At 41.0% G+C, this 13,845-nt stretch overlaps 1 protein-coding gene across 4 annotated transcripts in view; it reads left to right on the forward strand.

Moving 5' to 3' along the window:
* The window catches only part of MIPOL1 (mirror-image polydactyly 1), a 340,601-nt gene that overhangs the window by 20,508 nt on the left and 306,248 nt on the right, over positions 1 to 13,845 (forward strand). For 2 of the 4 annotated variants that reach the window (XM_015570206.1, XM_015570207.1), the window contains exon 1: positions 4,662 to 4,773. The exons of the other annotated variants lie outside the window; for them this stretch is intronic. The gene's annotated coding sequence lies outside the window, so the exon portion shown is untranslated. Of the gene's footprint in view, positions 1 to 4,661; positions 4,774 to 13,845 lie in introns of those variants that run through there. 4 annotated transcript variants of the gene reach the window in all.

Below are 13,845 nucleotides of genomic sequence, written 5' to 3' on the forward strand. Positions count from 1 at the left end.
CGTGGGGGGGATTGGGGCGCCGCACCGTCACACACCGAGCAGGGCGATCAGGGGGTTAGGGAGCTCCCCCTATCAGGCACAGAGCAGGGCTGATCAGGGGGTTGGGGTGCCTTCCCCTGTCATGAACAGAGCACGGCGGATAGTGAGGTGTGGCCCCGCCCCCCTGTCACACACAGAGCCGGAAGGCGATCGGGGTTTGGGCGCTGCCCCCTGTCACACTCAAGGCAGGGTCCATGGGGAGGTTGCGGCGCCACCCCCTGTATGCACAGAGCAGGGCCAATCAGGGGGTTGGGGTGCCTTCCCCTGTCACGAACAGAGCAGGGTGGATAGGGAGGTTGTGGCCCCGCCCACTGTCACACACAGAGCCGCTCACGCTCAGGGTAGGGCCGATTGGGGGGGTGGGGCACCGTCCCCTGTCACTCTCAAGGCAGGTTTAATGGGAAGGTTGCGGTGCCACCCCCTGTCACCCACAGAGCAGGTCCAATCAGGGGGTTGGGGTGCCTTCCCCTGTCACGAACAGAGCAGGGTGGATAGGGAGGTTGTGGCCCCGCCCACTGTCACACACAGAGCCGCTCACGCTCAGGGTAGGGCCGATTGGGGGGGTGGGGCACCGTCCCCTGTCACTCTCAAGGCAGGTTTAATGGGAAGGTTGCGGTGCCACCCCCTGTCACCCACAGAGCAGGTCCAATCAGGGGGTTGGGGTGCCTTCCCCTGTCACGAACAGAGCAGGGTGGATAGGGAGGTTGTGGCCCCGCCCACTGTCACACACAGAGCCGCTCACGCTCAGGGTAGGGCCGATTGGGGGGGTGGGGCACCGTCCCCTGTCACTCTCAAGGCAGGTTTAATGGGAAGGTTGCGGTGCCACCCCCTGTCACCCACAGAGCAGGTCCAATCAGGGGGTTGGGGTGCCTTCCCCTGTCACGAACAGAGCAGGGTGGATAGGGAGGTTGTGGCCCCGCCCACTGTCACACACAGAGCCGCTCACGCTCAGGGTAGGGCCGATTGGGGGGGTGGGGCACCGTCCCCTGTCACTCTCAAGGCAGGTTTAATGGGAAGGTTGCGGTGCCACCCCCTGTCACCCACAGAGCAGGTCCAATCAGGGGGTTGGGGTGCCTTCCCCTGTCACGAACAGAGCAGGGTGGATAGGGAGGTTGTGGCCCCGCCCACTGTCACACACAGAGCCGCTCACGCTCAGGGTAGGGCCGATTGGGGGGGTGGGGCACCGTCCCCTGTCACTCTCAAGGCAGGTTTAATGGGAAGGTTGCGGTGCCACCCCCTGTCACCCACAGAGCAGGTCCAATCAGGGGGTTGGGGCACTGCCCCTGTCACTCACAGAGCAGGGCCCATCAGGGGGGGGTTGGAGCCTGTAGCCTGTCACACACAGAGCAGGGCCCATGAGGGGGTTGGGGTGCCGCCCTCTATCACCCACAGAGCAGGGCCGATCAGGGGGTTGGGGCACCGCCACTGTCACACTCAGGGCAGGGCCGATGGGGAGGTTATGGCTCTACCCCGTCACACACAGAGCAGGGCCCTTCGGGGGGCGTGGTGGGGGGCTTGGGGTGCCGCAACCTGTCACACACAGAGCCGCATAGGATAGAGGCCTGGTGCATGGGTGGGGCTGGCTGGTTTGCCCTGAAGGGTGTCCTGGATCATGGTGGGGGTCCCCACTGGGGTGCCTGGCCAACCTGGGTGAGGGGATAATGGCTGTTTGCAGCTGGTCACACACCCTTCAGGTTGGTGGTCCCCACTGGGGTGCCTGGCCATTCCTGGTGAGGGGATGATGGCTGTTCGCGGCTGATCTCACACTCTTCAGGGTGTGGGTCCCCACTGGGGTGTCTGGCCAGCCTGGGTGAGGGGCTGAGGGCTGTTTTCAGACTGGGGGTGACTGAAGCTCCCAACCGCTCCTTTTTTCTTTCTTTCTTTTTTTTTTTTATTCTGGGCCAGGTTTAGCTTTGAGGCTTGGCTCCAGCTCTTAGGCCTCCGTGGCTGAAAGTAGTTTTCTGGCCTTTGCTTACAATGTTGCTATCCTGCTGGCTGAAGCCTAGGACTAAAGCAGGTTTCTGGGGTTTTGTTTAGCTTCTATATTTGTTACATAGTTGCTTAGAGTTGCAGTTCAGAGGACTGCAGCGGCAGACGGGGAATGGTGGAGTCCTCCGTCACTGAAGCAAGCAAGCCTCATGTTAGTTTCTAGCTGCCTGGCTGCCGGCGGCCATCTTGGCTGGCAATTAATTTGCATGTCACCCTGATTAGCCAATGGGAAGGGTAGCGGTCGTACGCTAATTACCATGTTTCTCTTTTATTAGATAGGATGTTTGTGTCCCCATTCGTATGTTGAAACCATAACCCCCAATGTGATATTAGGATGTGGAGCCTTCGGGAGATAATTAGGATGTGATAAGATCAGGAGGGCAGAACCTTAGGAATGAGATTAGTGCCCTTGTTAGAGTCACAAGAGAGCTTGCTTCCCCTCTCTGCTCTCTACCATGTAAGAATTCCATGAGAAGTGGGCAGTTTGCAACCCAGAAGAGGACTCTTACCAGACTCAACCACCTGACATCCTCATCTCAGAATTCCAGGATCTAGAACTATGAGAAATAAATTTCTGTTGTTTATAAGCCATTCAGTCTATGGTATTTTTATTAAAGCAGCCCACACGTTCTAAGACAAGTCTCATCTTTCATTACCCCAGTAGAATTTTTGCCCCCCTCCCCCCAACATTACCCTCAGGGCACTTGCAGCTTCGGTTCTTGGTTATTGGTGGGGTAGACACAAATTGTCCTTGGCAACCTGAGGGAGATGGGAGCCATACAAGATTTTCTCTAACCCAGTCTTTCAGCATGTGTCTGCTCTTCTTCACTCAGGACTATAGTCCTCCTCGCCCACAAGCTTCCTTCAAGATAGCTGACACATGAATTTCTTGGTTGGTTCCTTGGTTGGTTCCTTGGGTCCATGATGCCTCTCTCTATTTTTTAGTTTTGCTAGGTTGATTTTCTGGGAGAGAACAAGCAGTCCTTGAGTTCACTTGCTGTCTTAAGGCTTCCTGATTTCTGAGTAATTGGAAGCCTTCCTAGTTTCTGAACAAAATTCACGTAGGAAAATACTCCAACCTTGTCTTAACTGAAAAGGAAACAGTTTTATTTCTTATCTTCCTATAAACAGAATACATAGTTTATTACTAGGGTCTAGGTGTGATGGTAATTTTAATAAAGCAGGAACTTTGAGCATCTAACAGTTAACCAAGGATAGCAGAAACTTGTGTTGGGTTAACTATGGGATGTGATTCAGGTCAAAAGTCTGCATTAATACGTTAAAAACTAGTTTATTAAAGTAAGTACATTACTTCAAATTTTAAGCCTTTCATGGAATTGAAAAGGAAGAAGAATTAAAGACAATTAGATTTGATAAAATAAGCACCCTAAACAAAGAAAAGTTAAGTTGAAAATGTTGTTAAAGTTTTCAAAATAAGCCAGCATCTTTGTCAAAAATTTTTACATTGGATTGTTCATTTAAAACATAATTTTTTTTGTTAGGTACTGTGCTCAACAGGCAGTAGAGATATTAATTAGAGTAGTATTAAGTCCTTAGATATTATTAAAATATTAAGGTATGATAGTCATTATTCATGTGAATTGATATTACAGACTAGTGGATTAAGTAACATTGATTTTACTTAAATTGACAACATAAAGAGAAATGTCCTTAAATTATGTATTGAATTTATGCAGAGATATAGAAATAAGAAAAATTTTAAGAGGAAACATCTTTATGTTACTATTGATTGTTACTCTTTGTGCTGGTGCCTGATGCTAATGGGCCTTTAAAAATATATACATTGTTATTAATTTCAGAGAAGAAGGGAGAGAGAGAGAAACATCAATGATGATAGAATCATCCATCGGCTGCCTCCCGCATGTTCCCAACTGCAGGGAATTAGGGATTAGAATCTTTTTGCATTGTTTTAAGAGTTACAGGTATTTAAAAGTAGTTTTTAAAGCGGGAACTTTTAATAGTCTTTAAGTCTTTATAACATTAAAATTTTTCAACGAACTTTTTAAATGCAAAATTTTTTAATTATGTCTTTTGTTATTGGGGAAAGGTTTACAAATTGTTTAGAAATCCTGCTTATGTTCTTTGTCTGTGTCTCCCTAGCTGTTTGTTATTATGACCACAGGAATTTTGAGGAGAGTTTTACGTTGGCATTGCTTGCAGGATATTGCTCCATGCTTGTAAACTTGTGGCATGAATTTTGTGTATTTTATTCTCTTTAAAGGAATAAGGTGAATACTGAGTTTTTCCTTTGTAAAATGAACTGCCACTATTCTTTTTCCTATGGAAAAATTTGTTAGAAGATGAAGAAATTCTGAGTGTTCAGAAATATTACTGATCAAATGGAAAATGTTTGTTAACATACTGATTAGGAGAAATGTTGTAATTACCTGTTATGAGTGAAAAGTTGGCCTTTTTAAAAGTCAGGTGATTTTGTTTTTGTTTTTTTTAGTTTACCATGACAGACTGAAACATAAGCTCTGGAAATGTTTATATATTTCTCCACTAGATGGAGCTATATACTAATGTTGTACAGCAAAAAGGTCAACTGCAGGTATGTGATGACTTACGGGCATACTTCATTTTATTACTCTTGACTCTATCCCACTTTGCAGATATTTAGTTTTTAAAAAAAATAAAGATAAGACCCTCCACCATCAAAAAAATTATGACTTGTTGAGACTCAGGTGACAGCATTTTTTAGCAATAAAGTATTTTTTAATTAAGGTATATACATTTTCAAAGACACAAATGCTATTGCACACTTAATAGACTACATTACAGTGTAAGCATAACTTTTCTATGCACTTGGAAATAAAAAAAACTTCATGTGACTTACCTTTTGTGGTAGTCTAGAACCAAACCTACAGTATCTCCAAAGTATGTCTGTTTTACTAAGGATAAACTTAAGTAACCTGTCTATTCATACAATTAAGTAATTGGTCTATTTGTTGTATAATTATAGGTAAAATAGAATTTTATCCCTTAATTACATAAAACTGTTACATATACTAGTCACCTGTGGGGAATGTGTACAGTGGGATTTTTCTTGGTAGAGTTGCTAATTTTCTCTTAGTCTATCCTTATACTTTGTCAGTACCCTCATGGCCAAAAATATTTTTAAATATTCAGTATACAGTTGCAAGTATCATAAATGGCTTCTACTTCATGGTTTACCAGAATAACTAAAGTTCTGCATTTCCTTGGTGTAAACATGCTGATTGATGCCTATGGTATACTTAATGCCCAGGCTAGTGCACGTATCTCTTGTAGATGCTTCTGCCCCTGCTTGTTCAATTTATTTATATAGTTACCAAAAGTTACTTGTGTTTGTCCCAAGACCTGTCTATATCAGTTATATCTGTGATCATTAATTATATAATTTAATTAAATATATATAAGCTAATGGAAAGATATAAAAGGTTTTCTTCCTATGAAAACTTAGGTGAATGTTTTAGAACACTAAATAAAAGGTGAATTGCTGACCTGGCTGGTTTTGCTAAATGGTTAGAGTGCCAGCCTGTGGATTCCTAGTCAAAGGCTGGTACCTGGTTAAAGGTTTGATCCCTGGCCCAGGTCAGAGTGTGTGTAGAAGGCAACCAATCAATGTTTCTCTCTCACATCAATGTTTCTCTCCCTCCCTCTAAATATCAATTGGAAAAAATATCCTTGAATGAGGATTAACAACAACAAACAAAAAAGGTGAATTACTAAGAAAAATTACTATCATACATTAGGTAAGAGTGAGAAAGCGGTGGAAAAAAACTGTTTTGTGGGGTAGAAAATGCTTGGAATTCTGTAAGTTCTGTATAAAATGTGCTTTTATATGACAGTGTGATTACAAATGTACAGGTTTCACATTTTGATGCTTATAATACTGATAAATAGCTGTGTAGAAAAATTTTACATGAAAATGCCAAGGGTCCTAAATTGAGTTATTTTAGAGTTTAAGAATTTATTTTTAAGTGCTTAGTAATTTAAAAATTTGTTTTTCTCGCTATTATTTTGTTCTAGCTTTATATGCTTCTTTTAACTAATATTATTTAGAAGGCATCCAAATAAAAATATTAAACTAGAAAGAGATTGTCTTCCTCTAGATCAGGGGTGGGCAAACTTTTTGACTCGAGGGCCACAGTGAGTTTTTAAACTGGACTGGAGGGCCGGAACAAAAGCATGGATGGAGTGTTTGTGTGAACTAATATAAATTCAAAGTAAACATCATTACATAAAAGGGTACGGTCTTTTTTTCAATAGTTTTATTCATTTCAAACAGGCCGGATCTAGCCCGCGGGCCGTAGTTTGCCCACGGCTGCTCTAGATACACAAAACTGGCAATTTTGGTTCAGTAGTGAGTTCCTCTGCGGTAGGAGTTTCTCCTTTTCCCACTATAATCTTATGAAGGTAATTTCATTACTAAGCAAAGGTAGAAGTCTTTTCTCTAAATTTATGGAAAGAACACTACAATAGGATTCAGAAGGTCTAAGTTTCATTCCTAGAATCTAGGACCTAGAACAATAACTATTTTGTTAAATAAATAAATTGAATAGCTTTGCTACTTCTTAGTCATAAGATTATAACCTGTTTAATGAACATCTCTTATAGCCTTATCTATAAAGTGAGATTTTATTCATTCACCATACATTTCTTGAGTGTTATGAGTCAGAAACAACAATGAGAAATATAAGCCTCTTTCAATCAGATTGCTAAATTGGGAGAGACAGATAAGTAAGTAATTAGTATACAATGTGACAAGTGCTCTCATGAAGGTATGTGTAGATAGGGTAAGTGGGTAGCCCTTTTCAACCTGTAAATATTGTCAAATATTTATTTAGTAGGGGTAGGGAGAAATAGATTTTATGATCATAAAATTCTATAGAAGCAGATGAAAACACTAAATTGTCTCTCACTAGTTGAAGGAAACATATCTGAAAAAGATTTTGCAAAATGTTTTTCAGTTTTCTGTACTTCTTGTTTTCAGTTCTGAACCAACAATTTCTTGGGAAGCATATTTATGACATTGAAAATTAGATAATATGTTCCCAGAAAACTGCCATGAATTGCTTTCTGAATATTAACTAAGTGCAACTAAATGTGTAGTAGATGTTACTGAAGAATGTGTTTAAATTTCCAATCAGTTATAGAGTAACATATGAAAACTTTAGTTAACTGGCATCATAGATTGTGTTAAGTGGCCCTCATAGATTGTGTTACCCACTCTGCTCTTGAATCCTAACTGGCTTGGCTGCATTTAATTTGAACAGAACAAACACTTTATAATTTTGAGTTTTCCAACCCATAATCCTGGTAAATATCTCCATTTATTTAGGTTGTCTTTCTTATCTCATAATAAATTTGTATTTTTTTTTCTCCCTAGGGGTTTTGCATTATTGTGATGGCAAGGACCTTAAATATAAATGTTGAAAGAAATGTGAACAGCGAAGATTCTTGATTTGTGCTAGTATCAAGGAGACGGTTTTCAATGTTTTACTGGTTTTAGAGGATTTTTCTTGGTTGTTGTTTAAGATACATGTTATCAAATTATATTTTATAATCAAAAGAGGGTTTTTTTGTTGAATTTTATCAGATGCTTCATCTCTATACATTTTGCCTATTCTTTGATTTTTTTCTGTAATGTTAATATAATGAGTATATTCATTTAATTTCAAATATTGAATATTTCTGTAATAAGGTAAATACAGTCTAGTTACCTGTGTGTCTGGTGCCCGGGCTCTCCTGTGATTCTTGGGGAGCATGACATTCCTGCCAACCCACCACCATGGCATGGGCTCTCCTATGATTCTGGGCTCACGACACTTCTGTCAACCTGCTACCATGGCACAGGCCCTGAGTGTACTGAAGCCTGGGCTCTCCCATGACTCTCAGGGTATGTGACCCTCCCACTAAGCCCTCTGCCTCAGCCACAGGCCCCGCACAACTGGGACCCTTCTGTGATAGCAAAAATGGGGAGACAAAGAAACAACCCCCAAAAGAAAGAAAAGGAGGCATCATGCCCCTAAAAGGGAAGTTAATGAAATGGAGTCATGAAATATGTCAGAAAAAGAATCAGAGTAATGGTCATGCACTTCATAAACTGGATGGCAGAGAAAATAAAATACTTATATAAGAATCAAGAGGAAATCAATAATGATATGCTACAATAAAAAACATGATGGAAAGTTTCAACAGTAGACTAGAAGAAGAGGAGGATTGATTTAGTAAGTTAGAAAATGGGGCAGAGAAACAAGCCCAATCAGAACAGCAGTTGGAGAAAACAAATTAGGAAGCAGGAGGATTGCCTGAGGGAGCTTTGGGACAACCTAAAACAAAGTAACATACATATAATAGGGGTGCCAGTAGGTCATGAAGAGCAGCAAGGATTAGAGAACTTATTTGAAGAAATAATGACACAAAACTTGCCTGATTTGGGGAAGAAAAAAGTCACAGAAGCACAGGGAGTACCAAACAAGATGTACCCCAAAAGACCCACACCAAGACACGTCGTAATTACATTGCCAAATGTTAACGACAGAATCTTAAAGGCTAAAAGAGAAAGAATTACCTACAAAGGATCTCCCATTAAATTATTTCTCAACAGAGACACATCAGACCAGAAAGGAATGGAATAAATACAAAATAATGCAAAGCAAGGGACTGAATCCAACAGTACTCTATCCAGCAAGGCTAGGGAAGGGCAAATCAGGAGCTTCGCAGACCAAAAAGGCTAAGGGAATTTATCACTACCAAGCCGGCAATGCAAGAAATGCTAAAGGCACTGTGGTAAAGTTAACAGATATAAATGGAAGAAGGAACACAGGCATAAAGAATAAAAATGGCTACAAACAACTACTTATCTATATATATATAAAACCCTAATATGTAAATAGACTAAATGGTGGAACAACCAAACAGTCACTATGACGTGCGCTGACCACCAGGGGGTACATGTGGAACATGGTGGGCATCAGCAACAGGCAGCAGAGTGTGGAATATGTCAGGCATTGGCCGTGGAGGGATAGTGGAGCAGGTGAGCGGGGATGCCAGACCAAGGTAGGGCACCGCTTACTATAATTGGGGAGAGGCTCTGGTGGTTACTGAAAATTCTATGTTCCCACATGCCCGGCACTCACCCCACTTGTACCAACTGTTGGCGCCAGAGCTGCTGGTCACACCTGCTGTCAATGCTGGCCCCACTTGCACCTGCTGCTGGCGCAGCCGCTCTCATCTGCTGCTGATGCTTGGCGCTGGTCCTGATCACTCAGCACCATCAGTGGGTGCAAGCGGCAGCAGTACCTGAAAGCAGTGGTGGCGAGAGTGGGGCTGTGGGAGACAGGGGACAAGGGGCTACAGTGGAAGGGGCCAGGTGGGGGCGCAGGATGGGCCAAGACCCACCCTGTGCCTACTGCAGCCTCGTGACCCACAGTTTCTTTTAAGGTGCAGATTCATGCACTGGGCCCCTAGTCCTATATAATAAAAGGCTAATATGCAAATCAACTGAAGGGCAGAATGAACGGTTGCTATGATGTGCACTGACCACCAGGGGATAGAAGCTTAAAGCAGGAGCTGCCCCCTTGTGGTCAGTGCACTCCCACAGAGGGAGCGCCGCTCAGCTAGAAGCCAGGCTCACAGCTGACGATCACAGTGGCGGTGGCGGGAGCCTCTCCCACCTCTGCGGCAGCGCTAAGGATATCTGACTGCCAGCATAGGTGGCAGGGAGCGGGCTAAAGCCATCAGTCAGATATCCCCGGGGGCTCCTGGACTGTGAGAAGGTGCAGGATGGGCTGAGGGGGCCTCCTCTCCCCCCCACCCCCAGAATGTATGAATTTCTTGCACTGGGCCTCTAGTCAATAATAACCTTAAATGTAAATGGACTAAATGCTCCCGTCAAAAGACAGAGTTGCTGAATGAATGAATAAGAAAACATGACTCATATATATGCTGTCTAAAAGAGACCCACCTCAGAACAAAGTACTCACACAAACTGAAAGTGAAGGGATGAAAAAATATCTATCAGGCAAATGGAAATGAAAAAAAATAAAGCTGTGGTAGCAATACTTATACCTGACAAAATGGACGTCAAAGTGAAGGCCAAAACAAGAAGTGAGGAAGGCCACTTCATAATACTAAAGGGATTAATACAAGAGGATATAACTCTGGTAAACATATATGCACCCAATATAGGAGCACACAAATACATAAAAAAACTTCTGGGAGATATCAAGGAAGAGATCGATAACAATACAATCATAGTAGGGGAATTTAATGCCCCCATTGACATCACTAGATAAATCCCCAAACAAAAAATCAGCAAAGAAATAGCAATGCTAAATTATTCACTAGGTTAGATGGAGTTAATCGACATCTTCAGAACATTCCACACCAAGGCTACAGAATATATATTCTCAATTGCACATGGGAGATTCTCAAAAATAGAATATATATTGGAAGACAGGCAAAGTCTCTTCAAATTCAAGGAGATTGAGATATCAAGCAACTTCTCAGATCACAATGGCATATTAGTAATAAATTACAATAAAAACAATCATAAAAATTCAAACACTTGGAGGCTAAATAGCATGTTGTTAAACAATGAGTGAGCCCTAACTGGTTTGGTTCAGTGGATAGAGCGTTGGCCTGCGGACTGAAAGGTCCCAGGTTCAATTCCGGCCAAGGGCATGTACCTTGGTTGCAGGCACATCCCCAGTAGGAGGTGTGCAGGAGGAAGCTGATCGATGTTTCCCTCTCATTGATGTTTCTAACTCTCTATCCCTTTCTTCCTCTCTGTGAAAAATCAATAAAATATATTTTTAAAAAAATGATTGGGTTACCAACGAGATCAAAGAAGAAATAAAAAACATCCTGGAAACAAATGATAATGAAAACACAACAATCCAAAATCTATGGGAAACAGTGAAAGCAGTCCATAGAGGGAAGTTCATAGCATTACAAGCCTATCTCAAAAAACAGGAAAAACTGGTAATTAATTATCTAACTGTACAGCTTAACCAGTTAACTGCCATGATATTTTTAATTTAGTTAAAAAAAGGTCTGCCACTTGTGTCTATAGACACTTGGTGTACAAATGGTTAAAGAATTAGAAAGAGAGCAACAAGAAAAGCCCAGAGTAAGCAGAAGGAAGGAAATAATAAAGATCAGAGTGGAAATAAATGACATAGAGACCACCCCCCCCCAAACCCCACAAACAATACAAAAAATCAGTGAAACCAAGAGCTGTTTCTTTGAAAGGATAAACAGGAACTCTATTCCAACATACTTTTCACCTAGGAGAAATGGACATATTCCTAGAAAAATATGACCTTCCAAAACTCAATCAGGAAGAAAAATACCTGAATAGGCTGATAACTGAGTAGGAAATTGAACCAGTAATAAAAAAACTTCCATCAAACAACAGCTCTGGACCAGATGGTTTTACAGGGGAGTTTTATCAACCATTCAAAGAAGAACTAAAACCTATTCTCTTCAGACTCTTCCAAAAATTCAAGAGGAAGGAACACTTCCAAGCTCTTTTTATAAAACCAGCATTACCCTAATCACCAAAACAGGTAAAGACACTACAAAAAAGAAAATTACAGGCTAGTGTGTCTGATAAATATAGATGCTAAAATCCTCAACAAAATCCTAGCAAATCACATCCAGCATTACGTTAGGAAGATCATACACCATGACAAGTGGAATTTATTCCGGGGATGCAAGGATGGTACAATATCTGCAAATCATTAAACATGATACATGACATAAACAAATTGAGAGATGAAAACCACATAGTCATATAAATTAATGCAGAAAAAGCATTTGTAAAAATTTAACATCCATTCTTGATAAAAAAACTCTCAGCAAGCTGGGAATAGAGGGAATTATACCTTAACATAATAAAAGCCATATATGACAAACCTACAGCCAACATCATACTCAATGGACAAAAATAAAAGCATTTCCCCAAAACAAAAACAAAAACAAAACCCAGGAAAAAGACACAGAAAAGCAGAAATAAAAGGCATCCAAATTGGAAAAGAAGTAAAAGTGTCTTTATACACAGATGGCATGATATTGTACATAGAAAACCCTCTCGGAAAACTACAGAACAATGAAAAAAGAGATTGAGGAAGACACAAACAAATGGAAGAACATACCGTGTTCATGGATTGGTAGAATCAGCATCATTAAAATGTCCATACTACCCAAAGCAATCTATAGATTTAATGCAATCTCCATTAAAATACCAAACGCATATTTCACAGACCTAGAACAAACTCCAAAATTTCATCTGGAATAAAAAACAAACAAACCCTGAATAGCCACAACAATCTTGAGAAAGAGAAAAAAAAAGTTGGTGGATCACAATACCAGATGTCAAGTTATATTACAAAACCACTGTTTTTAAAACTGTCTGGTACTGGCACAAGAACAGACATATAGACCAATGGAACAGAATAGAGAACACCAAAATCAATCTAAGCCATTATGCTCAATTAATATTTGACAAAGGAGGCAAGAGCATACAATGGAGTAAAGACAGTCTCTTGGGAATGCAGACTGGTGCAGCCACTGTGTAAAACAGTATGGAGTTTCTTTAAAAAATTAAAAATGGAACTTCCATTTGACACAGTAGTCCCACTTCTAGGAATATACCTCAAGAAACCAAAAACACTAATCAGAAAGGACATATGCACCCCTATATTCACAGCAGAACAATTTACAATCGGCAAGATTTTGAAACAGTCTTAATTGCCCATCAGCAGTTGAGTGGATGAAAAAACAGTGGTACATCTACACAATGCAATACTACGCTGCTATAAAAAAAGTTACTCTAGCCATTTAATACATCATAGATGGACCTGGAAAACATTATGCTAAGCAAAATAAATCAGTCAGAGACTAAGTTAAATATCACATGATCTCATTCATTTGTGCAATATAATGAACATAAACTGATGAACAAAAATAGATACGGAGACAGAGAAGCAACGAACAGACTGTCAAACTTTAGAGGGAAGGCAGAGGAGGGTTGTGGGAGAGTAAGAGGTAAACCAAAGGGCTGGTATGCATGCATATAAGCAAAATCAATGGATATAGCACTAGGGGGATGAGCGCATATGCTCGGTGGTTGGGGTGGCCTGGGAGAGGTCAATGGAGGAAAAAGTAGACATATGTAATACTTAAAACAATAAAGAATTTTAAAAAATACAGCCTAGTCACAATGCATTATTGAACTTTCTGATATTACTGGTTTCTGTTTGGTAATATTAAGTTTATGAATTTCATACCTGCATTTATTAATGAAATTCACTTCTTTTATTTTTTTATACTATTCTTTGGTATCAAGATGTTTTTTATCCTCATATAGATTTTGCTGATAATCTTGTAATCTCTGAAAATTTTTAAGTAGGAATAGTTTCAAATAATATTAGAATAATAATAATTTCAGAATATGTTACTATCTAGGAATATTTTCCACTGCTGATTAATTTCCTTAAAAGGTATAGGATTATTCAAGTTTTCTATAGCTGCTAGGTTATTTTTCCTGGGAATTTGTGTATCACATAGAACTTTTCAAATATATTGCCACAATGATGCTAATAGTATTCTCTAATTATTATTTTTTTAATTAAATCTTTTTTGTTTAGATTATTACCATTGTTCCTCTTTCCCTCCTCCCCCCATAACACCCCTCCACCCGGTTCCCACCCCATCCTCTGCCTTTACCCCCCGCCCCCACTGCACTCATCCATAGGTGTACGATTTTTGTCCAGTCTCTTCCTATAACCCCACACCCCCTTCTCC

Source organism: Myotis davidii, unplaced genomic scaffold (assembly GCF_000327345.1).
Source record: "Myotis davidii unplaced genomic scaffold, ASM32734v1 scaffold304, whole genome shotgun sequence".
Classification (NCBI taxonomy): domain Eukaryota; kingdom Metazoa; phylum Chordata; class Mammalia; order Chiroptera; family Vespertilionidae; genus Myotis; species Myotis davidii.